Below are 14,243 nucleotides of genomic sequence, written 5' to 3'. Positions count from 1 at the left end.
TCGAATATGGCTTTATTTAATTTAATTCAACTACAAGTAGCATCCAACTAACAAATCTTATATGTACAAGAATAAACTTTTGAATCTTCCTCATCCTCCGCATTTTCTGTCAAGCAATATTTTTTTGTTCTACACTCTGTTCAATAACTTTTCAGGTAGTAATATGAAGGGGAGATTGTATTAACCAGTTAATTTGTTTTGGATTGCTTATAACGCAATTGACATATTACTTTGGTTTTATTTCTTCTTGATTACTTAAGACAACATCATCTTTCTATATTGGATGAGGGTACAAATATCGATATATTTCGAAACAAACATCCCATCACACTTTCATTATCATCCCCCAAGCGTCCGCAGAACGGACAGGCTCATACTAGTCGTTACATACATAAATACTTTTTTCTATAGGCTGCTCCCCAGACTTGAGAGCTAATGTTCTACTTTGTTCTACCTGTCCGTTCCTTGAGGATTGTAAGGCGTAGTACGACTTGTAGCGACTCCTTTTACAGTTAGATAAGTTTTCAATTCTTTCGACATAAAAGAAGATCCTCGGTCCGAGTGAATATATTCTGGCAAACCAAAATCCTGAATACATCTAATTACTGATTTAGAGGTGAGTATTTGCTTATCCATGTGGATAAGCAAATGGAAATCTGGAATATTCATCTACTAATGTAAGAATATATTTATTTTTGTCATTTAAAGGTAAGGTATTTCTGATATGTAAGAATTATTTTCCTATCAAAAAGTATCTCCAAGTTCATAAATCTTCTACAATTTCATAAGCTTCCTTTTCTACTGCAGAATGATACCACTCAGACTTATTCAACGATTTCGAAAAGAAAGCAACCAGTTGTCCACATTTACTCAAGAAGCATCCGTATCTACTGTTAATCTTTCCAAAGGATCAATAACAATGGTGACTACTGCATTTTCAATGTTCTTCTTCATTTTTGCACAAACCTCTTTTGCTTCTGTATTCCAAGTGTAATCTTGAGGGTGTACCATAGAGTGTAACTTTTTTGAGAAAGAGGGTATCAAGTAATGCGGAAACATCACCAAGATACGTCGTAACTCTTTCTCATTCCTCTGTTTATGAATTCTCATGAGTGACTTCAGTCTATCTGGATCCGGTTTCATCATACCATTTTCAATCTGACTCACCAAAAGTTTTATTCTTGCTGTTGAATATTTGCATTTATTCTCATTCATTGTCAACCAATGCTTATCTAAAGCTCTCATAAAAGATTTTAGATTTTATCCTGCTCATTTTGATCTTCTCCACAGATGGTAATGTCATCAAAGTATAGTGCTTTAGTATTTACCAGATTCTCTTCGGCTATAATGAAATCTATCACATATAATGGTATACATCAAAATTGATATAATCGACCACAGGCTCCAAAAGCTCTTTCACTCTCTTCAATTCCGACCTGGTGATAAGCACTTTTAAGATCCACCTTTGTGAAATTTTTTGTTGACAGCCACTTACCACAGTACCTTTTTAATTTGTGGGAGAGGAGAGGATAATTTATTTCTAGTTTGTGATTTATCTATTACCATTCCTTCCTTTTTCCTTTCATTTTCACTAATCAGCACTTGAGCTCTCCATGGTGACGTACTGGGATCGATAATTTCCTGGTCCATTAATCTCTTCACTTCTTGATGAATAAACTCTCTATCCTCTTCTGAATGTTTTGTGACTTTGTTATCATAGGTTTAATATCTGGTAGAAGGTTTCGGAACAATGCAGGTTGATACATATCTAAGCTAACTGAAAAAGAAAAAAATCTTTCCTCCCAGAGTCATGTGCAATCCTGAATGAAGGCCTATAAAATTTCATAATAATTCTGAAAGAACAATTAACCTGACATGCACATAGAACTCTGCTTTATGTGCGACCTGAACATGAACCAGACCCAAAGTATTATTTTGAAAACATTAGAAGCATCCCAATTAATTTGTCTGACTTTTTCATTCTTAGATTTATCTCTCTGACTTTACTGAGACTTATAAAACTGTCGAAGCTTCCAAAGTCTATAAGATCATTTAACCCGATACCCTTCACAAAAATCTTGACCATTGATTTTTCCAATTTTCTAAAGGATGTGGACGCCACGTCCACATCCTTTAGAAAATTCATTTCAGCATCCCAATGTTGCGAATTTGAATTCCAAATTTGCACATAAGGGCAAAATTTCCTAGTTTAGTGCACCTCTTACAAGTTGTATTCTTAGCAGGGCAGCTACAAGTAAGATCCGACTAACAAATCGTTACATACCTAAAAAATTTAATATACACACACAATATCAACCAGATAAATAATAAATCCCTACAAACGATAGATACAATAACATCACCACGCTCCCCCTGAAATCCCGGTGACTGTTTTTTATAAATTAAAACATACATACAGATAAATTTTTCCTTATTAATATAGATACAACTTCGTGAAAATGAATGAAGAGCAAAGAAAAATACTTACGATCTGTTTGAAGGGCATTTGTGTCCAAATAATATTTTAAGATACTTGTAGTAAATTTCCGCTCTGTTCGACGATTACAACATGTTCAAAGTGCTAGATTAGGAACGGAGAGGGTTCAAGTATCAAATACTTCCATTATCATTAAAGGAGTTCATCAAATATCCTTACAATCTCGCCATTGAGGCATGTACCGGATTTATGTAGGGCTAGAATTGAGGCTGTTCATCAAGTGTAGTTGAGAAAATAAATTACAAGTTATAAATTTTATTGTCTTACCAATTTCATTATGATGTTACGTTTATTAAACAAAAGAGTTAGATTATCAAATCATACATTTTTGCATACGCAGTCTGTACATAAATATTATACTTCAATATATGCAAAAAACCGTAATTACAATATAGATCTTCATAGATATTAAAATATTATTTTCTGTTTCAAAAATTAAAAAAATAAATATTGCAAAAATGTAATTATTGCTCTAATTATGTTAATATTAAATCATACAGCAGTTAAAATTAAACCGTGTGGAACATTAACATTAGAAGAACAAAAATATCAAAGAGAAAACATCATCCTTCTTTCGTTGTTTTTCTGTACCTTTTGGCTCTGTTTGTACGCATAATATTTCCTTAACCTAAAAATAAAATAAACCAGTTATTTCAAGTTATTTTTAGTTTGATACACTGCTATTTTTATCATCCTAAATATTATTATACTTTAAATTGCCTAAATAATAAATTAGTTATGGCAGCAAATCCAAACGATAAAAAAAAGTCATTATATGGTATGTAGAGGGGCATCTGCGGGATAAGATATATATATATATTATTTGGGGGAGGGCTTGGTTTTGAATTATTTTGAGAATAAATCCCAAAATGAAATTTTTTTGAAAAAATTTAAAAAATCTAATACTATTCACAAAAATTAAATTTTTAACAGCAAAATTTCAAAACTTAATTTTTTGGAAATTTTTTTTTAAAACTAAATTTCAATTTCAACTAAATGACGTTGTTTCTTCGAAATTCTATTATAAACTTTCACAAAAAGGAAATTTTTTCAAAAATCCATAGCTATTTATAGAGAATTAATTTTTTTATCAAAAAAATTTAATACATCCAAATAAATTTTTGGAAAAATTTCAAAATCTACAGCTGTTCAAAAAAAAATTTTGGAAAATTTTAAAAAGTTCATACTTATGCACAAAAAATTAAATTATTTAAAATAAAAAATCAAATATTAAATATTTTGTTCTGCTGCATAATTTAGTCTAATTACATTTTTTTAAGAAAATTAACCTTAAAAAAATGTTTAACCCTTATTTTCGCGTGAATTTTTTTAGTTGATTAAATAAGAACGTAGAGTGAAAATGATCAATAAATCATTCAGATTAACCTTTTGGCAGATTTTATTTGAATAGCCAAATTGGTACCAATTTAAGTTTCTTATATCAAACAAATGCTTTAAAATTTAGTTGAAATTCTTGGGGATTTCAACTCATCCCACAAATTTGTATAGAAAGCCTATAATTGACTGTAATATGTATATTGAATATTGCCTTTTGCATAAAAATATGTATTTGTATTTATGAAATAAAAATAAAGAAATTAGGATGTTCTTCTTTTCTTGATTTTGGTTCCAGATTGTTTTTATATTGAAGCGCCACATGTAGTTTTTTATGTAGACTATGAATTTATTTTATTTCATTACGCATTTTATAAAGTTTTTTTTTTTTTTTTTGTGAAAGTTTATGATAGAATTTCGAAGAAACATCGTAATTAGATTTTCTAATTTTATTTACTACACAATATTATTTACGTTGCGAAAAATTGGTGATTTAATATTTATTAATTAACTAAATTCAAAATCCAAATTTAATCTGTAGAAATTGGATTAGGATGATGCAAATCCCATATTATGATGTTGGTACTCTTGAAGGTTGGCTTACAGTCACAATGGAAATTCATCAAGTCTTACTCATTAATGATATATTCTGACAATTTTATTATACCTAATTAATGTGTCAATAGAGATTTAAGCATCTCAGGTTCGTTATTAGTCTTGGATTTCGGTTTGAAAATTCTGAGCCAGTCAGAGACCTTTATAATTTTAGGTAGAATACATTAATTCGATCCTGTTAATAATTTTTTCTGGACTAGGTCTCATTCAAAATCCGCCCTAGTCTAATTTTATTGATTAAAATTATGAACATTGGCACGATAATCTCCCATGAAGTTAAATGTTTTGAATAAAAACATAAGTCAGAATAGGGGAACAAATCAGTTCATAGATTGAAATCTAAAAAAATTGGTCTATTTACCGGGCCAACCGTTATTATTTACCCATTTTAACACAAAAAGTATTGAAGTCCATAGCAGGATCCTGGGGAACTAGGAAATAAGTTTACTAACTATTAATTATTACTTGAAACCGAAGGAACATGTTTTAGTCCTGGTATCCGCCCTCAGAATTATTAGTGAGCTCTAGGCAGTGACGGAAGCTGCTGCAGACCCTCTGAATGTACTCATCGCTCATGAAGGCTCAGGGCGCGGTTGCTTTTGTAGCGTCTACTTCAGGCCTTAGATTCCACGTGAACCATCTTGTTGGAACATCCAGGGATAATTTCCAAAGATGGATTTAATCCATGGGAGAAATTTGTTGTCCATAATTTTGACATACTCATCGGACTTCAACACAGGATTCATGGCCTTCCCTTTGGATGCAACCAAGCCTAACATCACTGAAGCAGGGTGTTTGGTGGTGGAGGCATATCAGTGTTCCTCTACTACATCCCCAAATGTCACTATTCGATCATTCTGCCTACTGAAAACAAGGTTAACAGTAAAGTTCTTCTCATCAGAATCATTTTTGCAGCTCCAACAGAAACTTTTTTCTGCTGTTCTGTCAACAGAGGCCACGGAATACGCCATAGAGACTTTCCTCCAGCTTTTTTTAGAGCCTGAAAAAAATAGGGGCTTGCTCCTCTTCCTGGTCATGTCAGCAATTGAGGAATTTGGCTTTTTCTTGAAGGCCAACTTCAGGCGGTTATCGGACACGGAAGGGTTCTCCACGACCTTCAACTGCATGAATACATTGTAAATCGTCTTCTTCGAGGACCCAGTCTGCTCCTAGATGGCCCTCAGGACTATCCAATGGCGAAGAAATCTGCAATCTCAATCCTCGTCTCGTACTCTATGCTCTTAACGACTCCTTATCTCTCAAAATTTATATAATAAGGATGAGTAAATAATAAGGGGTGGCATGGTATTGAGAGAGAAAACATCGGTACAAGATTCGAAAACAATTAAATTTCGGTAAACGGTCTGAAATCGCTCTACAAATAATCAAATAAGACTGAACCGAAATAAAAAATCGATTTTGGACCGAGTTTCAATACTATTAGATTCCTAGTTTTATGGTCTCCTAGATACACGTTGCCTTCTTTTCTTAAGGAAATTCCAGAGTATTCGTGTATGAAACTGGATTGATATAAAGAGTTGGTAAATATTTTTGTGTATTTATTATCAAAACAACATGAGGCAAACATTACTTTAAAAACAAAATATGTATCCATAATTTCATTTTAACAGTTATAAATCCAAATAAATAAATAAAAAGAGCAAAGGTACATGTAGTGTGACCCTTTCAACCTCAATATTATACTAGTACTTTTCTCTTACGTAAACAAGTATAACATGTTGTCTTATGTAATTACGAATATCACTTTGGAATCTCTCTACTTCTTTCATTGACCTCATCCATACTTTTTCTAAGTAACACATTTTCTAGTCCATTTCAATATTTTGAGTTTTAACAGTAAATGATTTTCTTCTTATTCTTCATCATCATAATATGGTTTTCTTTATAGCAAACTTTATTAATTATGTAGTAGTCTAATTTCTAATAACCGCTATGCAGGAATTAGTGCGTAAATTGAAAGATATAAGCACCATTAAATATATTCAAGATTAATCACCTTTCATACTCAAAGTCCAATGATATTCAATGTATTTATGCATGGACAAAGGCAGAGTTATATTTTGGAAAGTTATATTCAAGCAATAAATATATGTATAGGTTTAGTTAGTTTTATTCTATGCACTATTGTACTTAAATAGAAATGTCAGGATTCCTCTATCAGACCTGAATAAACTTATATTCTAATTTTGCTAACCTTAAATAATAAGAAATACAGGGTATTTGAATAATAGCAAAAATTATGAATATAGGAATTCAAGAAGCATATTTTATATTATATACAAAATCAGCCATATTGACGATTTATAAACATAATTAAATACTTATTTGTATTGAGACATGTAAATACACAAAAAGCATATTTTTGTTAGGCCAGAGGTTGGGGATTTTAAATCCAGAAAATTTAAGGATAGCATAATATTTTTGGGAAAAATAAATTTAGTATTTTTGCTTTGTTTAAATGCTTTATAAGAAGTGTTGCAATCATTTAATTTAATCCAAGTATATCGCGTTCTGTTTGATAACTTGTAGCTAACGATAATCCAACTTCAGAATACCTATCTTGTAGAAGCCCTTGTCCCTATTAGTAAAAAAACTCGGAAAATCAATTTTCACTGGCATCTATTGAGGCCAAATTTGTGCCCACAAGCCCGTTGGCCATAGACAGGAACAGGTGTTAGTCACTTGGTGCCATGTCTGGACTGTAAGGTGAATACATAAGAACTTCCCATCTGAGCTCCTGGAGATTCTGGCGCGTCTTCAAAGATATGTAAGGACTGGCCGCTTCTGCGCATCGGCAGTGGTCGAGTTTTTCACAGTAGAGGGCAGAGTTTAGCGGGGAAAAAATCGCTCGAACCACTATCGTACAACACGACCTGAAAGAATATCAGCAAATTGCAATACATTGCAAATTTTATTGGTCGCTTCTGAAGCGTTTTTCCTTTTCAGGTAATTAAAATGTAAAATATAGCGAATTTCTTCCTTTGAGACCTCCATACTCAACGCATGACAATTCACGACTGAACCGGCCAAGAGCAATACCATAAAAATTGTATATAGTATACACTCCCACTTTGACAACACTTTATCGGATGATCCGATTAGAGCAATAATGAACAAGATATAATTAGTTAAAAAATAAAGAGGGGGGGGGATATTCAAAATACTTTTCCCCAGTCTAAGATATTATAGTTTATTTACTGAATTTTACTCAGCAATTCACAAATCTTTTGCTCTTACATGTAGGGGTTCATACTGAAGAAATCACTCAAACGGAATCTTTTGCTCTTACACTATACAAGGAGTTCTGATCCAGGGAGCTAAGAGGCCACATTTCTTATCCTGCAGGGCCTTCAGGAAGTCTGGAGTGCTTTCAGAGCGATCATGACTTTTCCTTACAGGTGTTTCCAATCCATCAGACTCCTTGACAGCCTTGACAATATCGTAAACATTTGATTTGGGCGTGCGGAGGTACACAATTCGAATTTGGAGAAAATCTCATGTATTTTGTATTTTTTCACAAACAGTTTTGTCTATTGAATCTGAATGAACCTACTTTCATAAACTTAGCTCTAAGAGCTACCAAGATATTAAGATCTAAACTTGTTCCGGATTAAAAATCCCCAACTTATACACTTGTTAATATCGGTTTGGATTTTTTTTTTTTCATCACATTTTGTTTGATTATATTTCGTCCTGTCTTCGTCAAATTCAATCTTGTCTTTATTTTGCCAAGAAAATAAAATGTTGGCTTTAATGAGACGAAACTTAGAGGAAATCGTTTCGTTTCGTCTTGTAATCGTTAGGCAAAAAACAAACTTACTGATAAAAACATTTGGTCAAGTCATAGTTGATTAAATTAACAATGTTTAATATACCGGGCCGTGCAAAATTATTTACCGATGATGTAAATATTCTTTTTAAGAGGTTTGGTGGCAACCAATCTGATTATTTCGTATTGTTACTGTTAAAATAAACAAAAATCCTTCCTGTGAGAGCGTAACAACTTCCACATGTGAGACCATGTCCGATCAGGAAACAAAGAGGATCGAAATTGTAGCCCTCCTCCGAGCGGAAGTGCCTCATAACAACATTAAGGAACAGGTTGGGGCCTCGTTGAAGACAATTTACAACTTTTCCAAGCCCTTGGAGGCTGGGGGTGATCTCAAGCATTCCACTGGGGCTGGCAGGAAGCCCACTGTCTCAACAAGGCAAGTAAAGTCAGTGTTCAAGAGGACTCCCAACACATCCATTGCCGACATGGCCAGAAAGATGTGAACGTCTACATCAACTGTTTCAAGGGCATTGAAAAGGGCTGGAGGAAAGTCCCTGAGGCGAACTGAACGCCCTCTGCTAACTGAACATCAGCAAGAAGTCAGACTTGAGCGTTCCAGAAAATCTTGAATGATATCAAGAGCTCATCTGGACGCATCATCATTTTTTCAGATGAGAAAACTTTTACGGTCGATCTTGTTTTCAAGAGGCAAAATGACCGTGTTGTGAGCTTTGAATATGTGCAAGATCAGCACTGCTATGTAGCAACAACAAAGCACCCTGTTTCGGTAATGATGTTGGGTCTCGTGGCCTCCAAGGGGAAGGCCATTTAGCCAAGGTCCTTCTGTGGATCAAATCCATAGTCGGCAACTCTTTTGGGTTTTTCAACAAGATGGAGCACCCGCCCACGCTTCCAAGAAAGCTCAGGAGTGGCTCAAGGACAACATGAACTTTTGGCCAAAGGACTACTGGCCCCCTCAGAGCCCAGATATGAACCGACTAGACTTCTCAAGTCATTCAAAATGTCATTATTGTCCGCGATATGTTCTGAACAAAAATCGGTAAATAATTCTGCACGGCCCGGTACAGAGTTGGGAATTTGAGAAATGCGACTCAACTTAGAATCAAATTGACATTTCACAGAATTGTGACTTGACTTATACTCCAAAGTGAAGAATCGAGACTTTATTTGTATTTCATACCGTTTTTGAACAAATTTTCTCACAATCCTTGTTACTTTTTCACTGGTTATAAAGTACTCTTTAATAAGGTAAAAACTCCATTTGATTTATTATAACTAACTTTTATTAAACTCAAGAAAATACTTTGAATATTGTACACAATATAATAAGTATGAATTTGAAATAAAATCGAATGAAATCTGAACTTCTGGCAAAAAACTTGACTTGGACTTGCTGTATAAGGACTTCTATTCCCCTCAAGTTATATATAAGACAACATAGTGAACTTTAATCACAAATATTTCGTAGAGGGAATTGATATGTTAACAAATCAAACTTTACTCGACCTGCATTTTTCTTTCTGAATATAAATAATTGATTTAAAACATAAACTTGGTCGACTTAGCCCTACGGCTTGAAAAGTCTTGATTGAAAAGTAGCTATATAATTTAAGTAACAAAAAACAATTTCCAAAAAGTTATAAGTAGTTTTTTTTTGTTAAATGGTTGCAAGTTAGGAAAAAATTCCTCATTTAACAATGTTATTAGATTTACTACATCTTATTCATATAAAATGATTTTTTTTGCACAAAGTATAAGACGAACTTTCCAAGTCGGGATAAAAAATATACTTATTTCACAAAGAAACTGCACTAAATATCTATAATGAGAAAACCTAAAAGGCAAATATCCACAATTTATTTTTCATTATTGCAAATATAGATGCTAAAAATAATTTCGTTCCATGTTAACTTAAATACATTGTAATTGAGTTGCAGTATTTTTAAACAACAAAACATGATCTATGAGGACTGCATTAATGTTTTATCTTAAATATGGAATGACATTCTCTTACTCTATCCATGCTGATAATTTTTTGAAAAAACAGCTTTCAAGTAACCAACTTTTATTTCCAATTCCAAAAACATTTGTACCCCACCCCATGGATTGCTTAACATCAAGCAACCTCTCTTTTATAACCATCACTTTTTGAGTCAATAAGCTATTGAATTCCTGATGTTAAAGGTAAATATTCAAGTAGAAATCCTCTCTATATAAGGGAGGATCAGACACCCTTCATAACAAGTTCTATATAAATGAACCACAAACATGCTTTCATCTTGGAAATCAGATCAAAAACACTATTTTTAACATTATTAATGAATTAGAAAATGCAGTTTAAATCATTTATACAAGAAGTGAGACATGAATTAGTTAATGTTAAGTCATCTACAAATAAAAAGAAGTTCATCAAGAGAGGTTCATCTCCAATATAAAGGAAATATCAGGAAGCAAAACCTTATTAATTTTTATTAGAAAAGTATAATAAAAATGTTATTATAAAACTTTTAGTAATCAATCTTGGCAAAAATGATTCAATATGGCCCCCTCCAGTCTGTATCACAACCTCCAGGGGAGCTAGGAACTTGGCGTAGGTTACCACAATATAATTGTCAGAAATGTTGGCCCATTGCTTCTTGATGCTGGCCTTGAAATTCTGCACATTTCTATGTGATGCCTTTCAAACATTGCTCTCTAAGAAAATCCAACCACTGAAGTCGAGGTGATTGTGATTAGAACTGGAAAAGGGCCAGATGGTCTTGTCCTACAAGTCAGCAATATTCTCCTTCTAGAAGTTCTGTTTCTTCAAGGCCGTATGGCTGGGGCCACCGTCTTGGGGCAACACATAATTGTTTTCCGGATAGTTAGCCTTCAGCCAGGGGAAGATTTTCCACCTCAGGATCTTATAGTAGGCCTCATCCCCGATTTTCTCATTGGGGTTGAAGAAGAAGGGATCAATTTTCTTTCTATCAAAATCCACGACTCCCAAGCACATTTAGGCTGGATGTTTTGTCCTGAAGACGCCCTGGACTTCTTCAGGTGATGCTGCTATAAATTTTTGCAGTTCAAAACGTGGTCGACTGGGAAGATCTTCTTTCCTGAGAAGATCTTCACAGCCCAAGGATGACTCTTCAAGTAATTAAGGACTTTTTTGCATTTCTCCAGCCGTAAGGCCTTCATACTGTCGGTAAGGAGATGTCAAGGAGTCCTGACAATGCTCTTAAGACCGTGGTTATCAAGAACCGTCCTCCTAATGATGATCTCGTTCACGTTGAACTTTTCATCCAAGCAGCGCATTGATGCTGTTGGATCTTCCTTGATCTTGTCCTCCAGTGCCTTGAGATATGTTTCATCTCGCTTCAAACCATTTCTTCTACTTCCTTCCTTCCTTTTGACTCATTTCCTATTCCTCTAGCCTGATATTCTGGACTAACCTCACGGTCACGCCGACAACGTCTGATTTTTTTTTTTGGATCAATATCTGCGTCGAAAAAATCCGAAACCCTTTGCCTTTTTTCCCTGTTCACTCATTTTTTGTCCGATTTTGATTAAATGAAAACAATGTGCAAGAAAAACAACATATATATTGGAACATTGCTTGAGATGCCACCTGAAATCTTAAGTCCAAAAAAAAATTATTTAAATGACCCTGAAAATTTACCTGTCGCACTCTATATATTGTGTGTAAAATTTCGTATATACCCAAATTACATATATTAGTTGTATACACTGTTTTTCTAAGCCATAAATTTTAAATTTCTCAAACAGCTTCGCAATGTGACGTCACACATTTAATTGAAAGTTAGAAAGGTACGTTTCTTTTATTCATTAAATTCTAATGCAGCCTTCATTTATGTAATGAAGGAAACTAAAATTATCAATAGAGATGAGAAAACTAGCTTTGGGATGTAACATAATTTTTTTACAGTGCCCTCTATGTGAGGTATATACTTATATTAAATAAATCACCATTATATGAGTTGTATTATTTTGCCGTAAGACGGTCCCCCTCTCTGTCGCTTTTTTTACAAACTAATATAAGTAAACAACGCTCCTGCCCTATTATAATTAATAAAAAATATACTTTAAAAAAATTAATACATTATAATTTTTTTTGGCCCCTCTTTGTTGGAAATAATTAGGAAGAATTGGCTAATTACTACCTGACTTTGGAACTTTTTTCTTTATCTTTTTGGATGAAATGATGCAATGTACAATAAAGTAACGACGTGTATACTGTATAGTGTCTTAAATGACATAATTTTTTGAAAAACAATAACAATGCCATGTTGCGTGATTATGGTGTCATCCATTTAGTACCTAACTTTTGTTTGGTTCTGATGTCTCTAACCTCTACTTGTCACAAATAGATACATACCCTTTCGATCTACGGAAGTTTCTTTTATTCTACTATTATAATTAGCAATAAAAATCGTGTGCATAATGGGCATGTTAAAAAATCAACATGGTAACCCTGACAATTTGAGTAATGTTTGGAGGAGATCATCTAGCTACAATTAGCTCTGACAAGAGAGGAAGGGGAAAAATAAACTATGACATTGGCAAGAATGACTCTGATGTAGATGCCCAGTTCTACTTTGAGTTCAACAAAGACTAACAATTATAACTCGGCAACAAATCCTCTGGGTTACACTCCATCTTTTATGAGCTCACAGGAATGTTCTATTAGTTTTTGAATATGATTTAATCTGTTTTTAGGAAAGGATTTTCACTTTCCTGGAATTAAATTATTATGTCAACTACTAATTCAGGAAAATAAAATTCATTCTTCAGGTTACCAATTACTAAAAAAAACAACTGGGACAGCTAAAAAATTCACACGATTTACATCCCTAATTCTAAATAGTAATATAACAAGTAACATATTATTCTCGATATTTTTAGATATTCTATAAACTCCCATCGAAGAACTTTTTACTACTACTTATGTATTTAGTTGATGCATTGTAGTTGAAATAGTTTTACTATCAAATGACAGATGCGGTTTATATACCTAATAGTAATATACATATATATTCCTTTTCTTTTCTTGCAAGTAAATGTATTTTTATGTTACAAATAACATAACTTTGTATATAGGACAGGTAGTTACTTAGACCATAAATACATAATATATCTTAAGTAATAGATTAAAGAAGTGATACGTGTATTCGTATTAAACAATTCTTATTGAGTCGTCAATCTTCATTGTAATTGATGTTAATAAAAATAATTATTATTTCTATATAAACAGATGCCAAAAAGTTTAATTATAACTTTTCTGACTTTAACTCCATTGGATAAAATAACTTTATAAAGAATATAAAAATACATAGTTATGTATTTTACTCCAATTTTTCTTATAAAAATTGTGTTTTAAACATATGCGGTATAAACAATCTTGAAAAATCAAGCAAATGATAAATGTCCAATATATTTATTTAGTTCATATACAGATACTATATTTAATGGACTTATTTCGATTATAAAGTTTAATATATCAAATAATGTAAATAATAGCCTTCATTTGATTCAAATATAGTTTACTAATTTATAATTCTTTGACAACTATTTTTGCTTTCTTTAAGTACAGTTTTCCAAAGGATTAATACCAATACCTTGTCGATAGAAATCGACTATATTTTGTCCAAAAATACAGATACATTCGATTCTCCATTTTGAGAAAAAGGATTTTAGTTTGCTTTATTACTGACAAGGCACAGTTGTAAGGCCAAGATTGATGTCCAATCTTTCTTTTTGTATAAATAATGAATATAAAATGAATCAATTAACATTTCTATTGAAATAGCATTTACTGTTTCTTTTGTGTTATGATTATGAATGATATATTGGAACTAAAACATTTTTCTTTTAAAATTATGCAATATAAAATAACGGAACGTATTTCACTTAGAGACACACAACCTCTTTACTATTAGTCATACATAACTCATACTATTAGTCTTTTTCACATAAAATTTA

At 32.7% G+C, this 14,243-nt stretch overlaps 1 long non-coding RNA gene across 2 annotated transcripts; it reads right to left on the bottom strand.

Annotated features, from left to right (window-relative positions):
* Positions 1 to 2,538, bottom strand: LOC121129729 (uncharacterized). 2 transcript variants are annotated; one of them, XR_011783651.1, is made up of 3 exons: positions 2,489 to 2,512; positions 1,564 to 2,284; positions 1 to 1,503 (listed from the first exon to the last, which is right to left on the bottom strand). It is a non-coding gene; the product is annotated as an uncharacterized lncRNA (long non-coding RNA). The 2 variants fall into 2 exon arrangements; XR_005868496.2 differs by having other exon boundaries at positions 1,564 to 2,538.
* Between the last annotated feature and the right edge of the window lie 11,705 nt (positions 2,539 to 14,243).

The sequence above is a fragment of the Lepeophtheirus salmonis genome, chromosome 14 (assembly GCF_016086655.4).
Source record: "Lepeophtheirus salmonis chromosome 14, UVic_Lsal_1.4, whole genome shotgun sequence".
NCBI classification, from domain to species: domain Eukaryota; kingdom Metazoa; phylum Arthropoda; class Copepoda; order Siphonostomatoida; family Caligidae; genus Lepeophtheirus; species Lepeophtheirus salmonis.
The sequence above is the reverse complement of the archived record's forward strand: the minus strand, read 5'-3'. Positions and strand labels throughout refer to the sequence as shown.